Consider the following 8,191-nt stretch of genomic DNA (forward strand, 5'->3'; position numbering starts at 1 on the left):
TTGAGTAAATACCCTTGCTCTTCAGCTTGGGCTCAGAATCTTCCAGCCCCAATGCACTCCTGTGGTCAGAGCCTCTTATGGGCTTCCACCAATTTGTCATAAATGAAAACTAAAATGATGAGGGCCTATGTCTTCTATGCACTTTCCCCTAAACCACTCTGACTCAATTCTAAGAGTTAATGAAATCCGAGGAGATTGGTACAGTAGTGGAATAGTTTTGTGCTGGAAAATAAGCTTGTTCTCAAAAACAAAATTTATATTTAATACTTTTGTTTCCTAAAAATACAACAAAAATAGACCTTCTTTCCAGTTTAGCCTTCATATAAATTAGATTGTCTTCAAAGTTATTGCTTTACTGAATGAATGATTACAAGTAGATCTGAAAGTATTTGTTAAATCTGTATAATCTTCAATAGCAAAGCATAGAGAACAAAATGGATTAGGGTTAGTCAGTACTGAAGGAGAAAGAAGTGGTAGGTGTGGACTGAAGAACCTTGGATATTAGATTTCTCAACCTCTTTTTCTATAACCTAGAGCGGACAGCTTCATACAGGCACTGTTTCTCACGGCTGAGAGTAGAAACTCTACAGCCTGATTGGTCTATCCAAAGTCCAGCTTTACTATTTACTATTTGTAATCTTGAGCAACTTATTAAACCTCTTGGTTCATTGGTTTCCTCAGTTCTAACATAGGAATAATAACAGTACCCATCTCTGAAGATTGGTGTGAGGATTAAATGACTTAACAACTTAAACATGGGTCAGTTAAAATTTTCCCATCACTTAATATGCACCTGACAAGTATTAGCAAGCATTATGGCAGCTGGAACTTTCCCCATTTGAGTACCAGTGAAGAAATTATTTTGGAATGCAAGTAAGAGAGAGTGAAAAGAGAATAAGAATATATTACGGGCATAACAAATAAGTACTTACACTAATTTTACCAAGAACCAATATTTTCAGTATGGGAGAAAAGAGAGCCAAATATAAATTCAATAAACTTAAGTTAAACCATATATAGCTATATTTGAGTTGAAAATTATTTGTTTAAACTCATGAATTTTTAAAAACAGATATTTTCTAGCTCTGCCCACCAAAAGGGCCTAAAAGCAATTACAACCCCTTGGCAGTGAGTATAACTAGGACCCACGTTGTGACTTATAAATGCAATTCCTGTTCAAAAAAAAAAAAGAGAATTTCTCCACAACTAGATGATGATGAAGGTCTGGAGCAAGAAAGTTCCAGGGACTTCTTTTACCAGAAGATAGGGTAGTTATCAAAGACTAGCAAGGGTGTAATGAAAGCACTCAGGGCCAAAATAAGGATGACTGCGATGTATTGAAACTCTGCATATAAGACACATGCACTCAAAATGACAACAGAAAAATAAAATAAAGCCATGTTCTCAGTGTTTACCATTAGTTTTAGTTCTTTTGTTGTTGTTCTTTTTTGGTTCTCATTTTTAAGACTGGGACTCGCTCTATGGCCCGGGCTGGAGTGCAGAAGTGTGATCATCCTAGGCTCAAGTGATCCTCCTGCCTCACCCTCACCAGTAGCTGAGACTACAGGCATGCACCATCACCACACCCAGCTAACTTTTGTATTATTTGTAGAGACAGTGTTTCATTATGTTGCCCAGGCTGGTTTCAAACTCCTGGGCTCAAGCGATCCTATTGCCTTGGCCTCCCAACCTGCTGGGATTACAGGCATGAGCCACCATACTCAACCATCATTAGTTTTAACTAAGCACGAACTCTGTGAAAATCAGCAGTTAAAGAGGGAAATGTATCCTAATTTTCCGGAATGAAATATGTTTGAGGGTAATCAGATATTCATAGTTTGTGACCATAAGGGCTCTTACAGAAGAATTGTAGCCAATAAATGGAAAGGAATTAGAATTAGAAAGATGATTGTTACTTTTCAATCCCTAATGAAATAATTGCTCAAGCAAAGATTACCCGTAGATGAAACCATTTGATGAAAGGTTAAAGGGAAATTTTAGAATAGAAATACCAGACTGTTACCATCTGAACCCTTGATTAAATTAGCATCCTGAAAAATGGGACAACCAGACTTTATGTGCTTTCTAATATGACGCAACAAGGAAGTGCACAGCCCTGACAATTAAATATTCTTGGAAATAGACTTTGCTCTTAAATCAAATCAAGACTTTAGAATGAACTTCTAAAGTTTGCTATAAATAAAAGAGATAGAGAAATCAGCTACATTACACCACAAAGAGGCAAACAGACAAATTCAGAATGTGGGTCTTTCTATAACGCATGGTTTTGTCAATAATAAAAAAAAAGAAGAAGAAAAAGGGAGGGGTCAGGGAAAGAGGGCAAGGAGGACAGGCTGTTCTAGATTCCAAGAGACTTAAGAAACACAACTAAATGCAGTATGTGTGGATCTTGTTTAGATCCTGATTTGAATAAGTCAACAGTAACATCACATTCTTGAGATAATTGGAGGAATTTGAATATTGCACCAAGGCATTATAGTGAATTTCTTTAGATGTGATTGTAATCCTACGGTTAGCTAAGACAGTGTCGACATTCCTAAGTGATATATCCCGGACACTGTATGGCGAAAGGACATGCGATCTGGGATTTGAATAATTGGGCAGAATTAGGGGTTGAGGGATTGATAAAGCAAGGGAGATGACGTTCTGATGGATGTATTGGGTGTGTGGAGTTCAAAACATTATTACACAACTCTCTACTATTATCATGCTATAGTTATTACTACTGTTGTTGTTATAGTCATACTAATTTTGTGTATGTCTGGAAGTTCTCATAATAAACATGTTAAAATAACATAAGAAAGCTTGAATCTGACTTAATGTAGATTTTATTTAAAATAATTCATGAACTTTGATGTTTTTAATCAATAGCAACAAAGTTCTTGTTTCATGATCCACCGTCATGGCTTACATAATGCTTGTTAACCTAATGTGTGTGCTTCACCCCTACACTTACACTTTGGATAAAATGAGTGTGTTCATTTGTCACCAACCAGACTGTGGCTTGGGAGCCAGAACTCACTGCGTCTTATTTAACCTTGAACCCCAAGCACTAGTACTCATAGTACTCAGAGTAGATGCACATAATAGGTGAATATTCATAGGAATCAACCAGAGATTAATATGCTGATACCTGGGCATTAATTCCAGACATTCTGATGCAGAAAGTCTGTGTGGGGTCTGGGGAATCATCATTTTGCATACACTTTGCAGTGGGATTCTGATGTGTATGTGTTGGAGTCCACACCTTGAAAAACACTTGTTTTGCTGGACTATATGAAACTAACATGTGGGATAGTTTCACAGGGAAATTCGAGAATAAGTAAAGTTAATAAACAAACAGATGGCATGTATGCAGTTCCATTCACCAGTTTTGGCAGCTCTGATTTCTGAGGTTAAGTAATGAGAAGGGCTGATTAGTAAATGGCAAAGAGAGCAGAGCAGCTCAAAATGTAGCATTTGATTTCAATTTTTATTTTTATTTAAACAAAAGTTGCTCCAGGAGTCAAAGGCAAAGCTTCTTGATTGCAGACAGTGCAACCATGGATAAATATAAATCCTAGCTTTCCAGGCGGCTTTGTGAGTGGGATAAGGAGCACACGGCACTAACTACAATGATTATACAAGGCACGTGCTTGCAATAAGACTTAAACGAATATGGGCTTCTTCAGAATCCACTTTATAAAATTCCTCATTCTTTTCCATCAGTCCCACTGGAATCTGTTTTAGTCTTTCAGATGATTGGTTGGGGCAATATTGTTTCCATACAATTCCTCATTCTATGTCAATATATTATTATTGAGTGGTTACCTCGTGAGTCGAGAATTGTCCAGTACCAGAGGAGTTCAAGTAGAGGACAGGGAGAGGATTCTTTAATGACTACGCTTCCTAAGAGATCTTGCATTGGGTCTTGGAGAGAAAGGGCCATAATTCCTGCCATTTCTCTTCCTCAGTTTCCTCTTTCTCCTACCCTGCCTGCATGCTTGGCAAATGCTCTGCTTCTGCCTAAAATGTCTTTTCCCATGTCTCCTCATCATGTTCATGAGAATCCATTAAGCCACAGCCAATGAATCAGCTCTCCTGAGGGTTCTCTGTTGCCAAGCTAATGTAGAAGGCCCCTTCTCTGTTCTCTTGTAAGCAGCCTCAGCTTACCTTCCTCATAATATAGTTAACTGTTTAATTTTGTTATCCCTGCCTAAACTTTGAGGACCACATCTTACTCATTGCCATTTCCCAAGTATCTTGCACAAAATCTGACATATTGTAGATACTCAACAAAGGCAATAAACTGAATGAATAAATGAATGAATGAATGCTTAACTAGAAGATTTAAGTTCAACTAATCCAGTTCAAGTGAAATCTGTCCCTGAGTTGAGATATTAGACACACTCTCAGGAATTTTTAAAATATTGGAGGGTTAGAGAAATGCCACAAAACAAGAGATGGAAAAAGTTTTTGTTTTTTAAAAGAAAACTAAGGATGAATTTAAAAGACTATGGACAGATTCACTGATTACTAGCAAAATTTAGAAGCATTTAAAAAATAAAGTCATCTTGGGATATACATGATTCAAATCACAGATGCTGCCAAACTCTCTCTCCTGCTCAAGCATTTGACAAATCTTGCATCATGTTCATGTGAAAAAGACAGAAAAAATTAGCAGGAAGATAATGCCATTTAGACACATGTGTAGCTGATTAAATTTGTAAATGAATGAATAGTATTAATGAATGAATCAAAATTATTCTTGAACCATCACTTCTTTGCCTTTCCTCTTTAACAAACATACAAATTGCTTGGTGAAGATTTATAGGATAAGTCTATCTAATACATTTATTCATTCAACAAACTACTGCTGAGCATTGTGTGCTTTCCCTTGAGAAAGTGGCTGCATGGTAAATAACTCATTATAACACAGTACAATGGGATGGATCTTTAAATAGATTCTGAGATAGGATCTCCATGCCTACAAATCACTGTTGTAAATAAGAGCTCTGGGTAATCCTTGTCATCAGACATGATTTTTGAAACCATGATAGATGACAAAATCAATTTTAAAATATCTCTATCCAAAAAAAATGAATAAAATTAATGAAAAGAAATTCAGAGCAAAAATGTAAAGTATCTCCACTGACAAGAGAAATAGATTAAAAACCTAAAAGAAGAAGTGTAATGATTAGTAATATTAAAATGTTGCAAAAATTGGGGTTTACCAACTATACAAGAAAATCATGTATGTAACATGGTTCATTAAATCTGTTAAAGGAAGCTATATCCATATATTTTCCCACTTACCATTTTTACAATGATAGTAGGGAAAAACAGATGACAGTAGCGATAACATTCATTTCTGATCCTCAGTGACTGCCTAATAATAGGACCTGCCATTTAGGGTTGTGTAGGGTCTCTAGGTATGGCTGTGCAGCAGAAAACTAAATGAGATTATTTGCTTATCAGATATTTCTGGAGAGCCTGTCACATTCCTGTGATTGGCCCTGAATGCATGTAAAGCTCTTTGCAACATGCTTAGCACATAGTATATGTACCAAAAAAAGAGAGCCATTATTATTATTAAATGCAGTAGTAACTACCCTAGTTATCCACTCTGTCTTTAGAGACAGAAACTGCACCTGCTTTTCAAGGCTCAACAGTAGGAGAGTCTACCATGGGCTACTGTAGTTAGCACACAGTGAAGCTCGTCAGAGCTCTTTCCTTATCGATTGTCATTGAACTTTCCATCCAGAGACAGACTTTCAGGATTGTGTCTACTGCTAAACTTCTTAGGAGAATCAAGTATTTTCAATATCAAGTCACAATTTATCCCTGAAAGTATTATGAATTGCATTGAAATTCTTCACCTTTGAATTTCTGAGCATTGTTAGTCTGTAACATACAATGTAGCACTTACTTTTACCATCTTGGTGTTGAAAGTTTTAAATTGTCTTAAAAGACGGTGGCTAAGAGCATGGACTTTTTGGAGTCAGACAACACTATGTTCAAATCCCTAATTGCCTGACCTTGGGAAAGTTATTTTGTCATAAATTAAATGCAGTATGGTGAAGATCTAACGAGATTATGTACCTCGCAGTTACTCATTGTATGGCAGTGATCAATAGTATGACAGCTACTGTCATACTCTGTTTTTAATCTACTACCATCATGAAGATGGTAGTGGGAGAGGATGTTGATATGCCTTTTTTTTAACAGACCTGTTAAACCAGGTCACGTACATTACATTATTTTGTTTTATAATTGGCAAACTCCAATTTTTGTAAGATTTAACATTACTAATTGTTGTAGACAAGGATAGCCTGCTCACTGATTCACAGCTTGTTATTAGAAAATGCTCCATGTAGTTCTCACTCATAAGTGGGAGTTAAACAATGAAAACACATGGACACAAAGAGGGGAACAACACACACTGGGGCCTGTCAGGGGGTAGGGAGCAATGAGAGGGAGAGCATTAGGACAAGTAGCTAATGCACATGGGGCTTAAAACCTAGATGACAAGTTAATAGGTGCAGCAAACCACCATGACACATGTATACCTATGTAACAAATCTGCACATCCTACACATGTATTCCAGAGCTTAGAATAAAATTAAAAAAAAAAAGTCCATTATATATTTAAAAAATAAAATTAAAATGCTCCATGTATTGAGCCAATTTTTTTTCTCTAACATTAGTCTTTTCAGTGGTCTAAAATCTACCCTCTGAAGTTGCATAGAGCCAATTCAATTCCTCTTTCTGTATGGAAGTTCTTTACAAAGTTGAAGATAGCTATTATGTCTCCCTATGTTTACCAACCATCCTGGTTTACCCTGGACTTAAGGATTTGCTGGGAGAAAGGACTTTCAGTGCTAAGATTGGGAAAGTTCCAGGAAAACCAGAAGAGTTGGTCACCTACCTTCCTCTCTGTTGGTCTCCAGGCTGAAGATCCTCAAGGTCTTAAAACATTTTTTGTGATGTATTTCATGACCCTGTCATCATCCTACTCTCCTTCGTCATAGGTATTACTTTTTGTCAACGTCTTTCCTTATTTATTGCAGAGAAAAATTTATACTGCATTGTGGATGTGGTGTTAGAGGCATTTAGAAGTATTTTATCTTGTGATATATTGCATTGGTTCTCTTTCCCTCCTCCATGCTTGGTGCAAAGATTTTTGTTAATCAGTCTCCTAAGTTCCTCGACAGTATGTGAAAGGGCTTCTTCTTTATTTATTCCTTGTTTATGCCTTCACTGCTTTTGTTTCTCTTCCCCAATTAGCCACTCATTCTGTTGCAGGAAAGATCAAATAAGGATGTATGTCATTTTCAGTCATGTCATTGTCTTTTTGCACGTGTTTCTCAGATTGCATAAATGGCGTTATGCTATAGATATCATCTTTGTTTTTTTAAATTAAGTGCTATTAAGATCTGTCCGTGTTACTATGTAGACATTTGACTCCTTGCTTCTCATTGTTGCATAGAATTCTTGAGTGTCCATCCATCTCATTTTATAAATCCATCCCCTCAATGCTGGTAAACCGGAGTCTCTAACTCAACAGCTACTGCGTATAGCATAGTAGTAGATATCCTCATTCATATCACCTTTAAAAATGGTTCCCCTTAATCATTTGAAGTTGTCAGAATCTCCTCAACCTAATATAACCAAAAAGATATCTAATAAAGAGAATTCATTATTTTTAAGTACTATTATTTTTTATCAACAAATCATAATCATATACATTTTTGGTGTACAATGTGATGTTTTGATGTATGTATACAATCAAGCTAACAAACATATCTATTATCTCATTTACCAATCATGAAAAAAGATTGGTAAATGAGATAACAGATATGTTCGTTAGCTTGATTTAATGACATATTAGAAATTTACTGTCTTTGACAGGGTGCAGTGGCTCACACCTGTAATTCCAGCACTTTGGGAGGCTGAGGTGGGTTGATAGCTTGAGATCAGGAGTTTGAGACCAGCCTGGCCAATATAGTGAAAACCCATCTCTACTAAAAATACAAAAATTAGTGGGGTATGGTGGCCCATGTCTATAGTCCTAGCTATTTGGGAGGCTGAGGCAGGAGAATCACTTGAACCCAGGAGGCGGAGGTTGCGGTGAGCAGAGATCATCCCACTGCACTGCACTCCAGCCTGGGGGACAGAGTGAGACTCCATC

General features: G+C 36.7%; 1 long non-coding RNA gene across 2 annotated transcripts in view; it reads right to left on the reverse strand.

Annotated features, from left to right (window-relative positions):
• Positions 1 to 8,191, reverse strand: part of LOC119473505 — a 61,652-nt gene that overhangs the window by 10,271 nt on the left and 43,190 nt on the right. The window contains exon 1 of one of the 2 annotated variants that reach the window (XR_005202717.1): positions 6,570 to 6,608. The exons of the other annotated variant lie outside the window; for it this stretch is intronic. This is a non-coding gene — a long non-coding RNA (uncharacterized LOC119473505). Of the gene's footprint in view, positions 1 to 6,569; positions 6,609 to 8,191 lie in introns of those variants that run through there. 2 annotated transcript variants of the gene reach the window in all.

The sequence above is a fragment of the Cebus imitator genome, unplaced genomic scaffold (genome assembly GCF_001604975.1).
Source record: "Cebus imitator isolate Cc_AM_T3 unplaced genomic scaffold, Cebus_imitator-1.0 Scaffold163, whole genome shotgun sequence".
In the NCBI taxonomy this organism is placed as follows: domain Eukaryota; kingdom Metazoa; phylum Chordata; class Mammalia; order Primates; family Cebidae; genus Cebus; species Cebus imitator.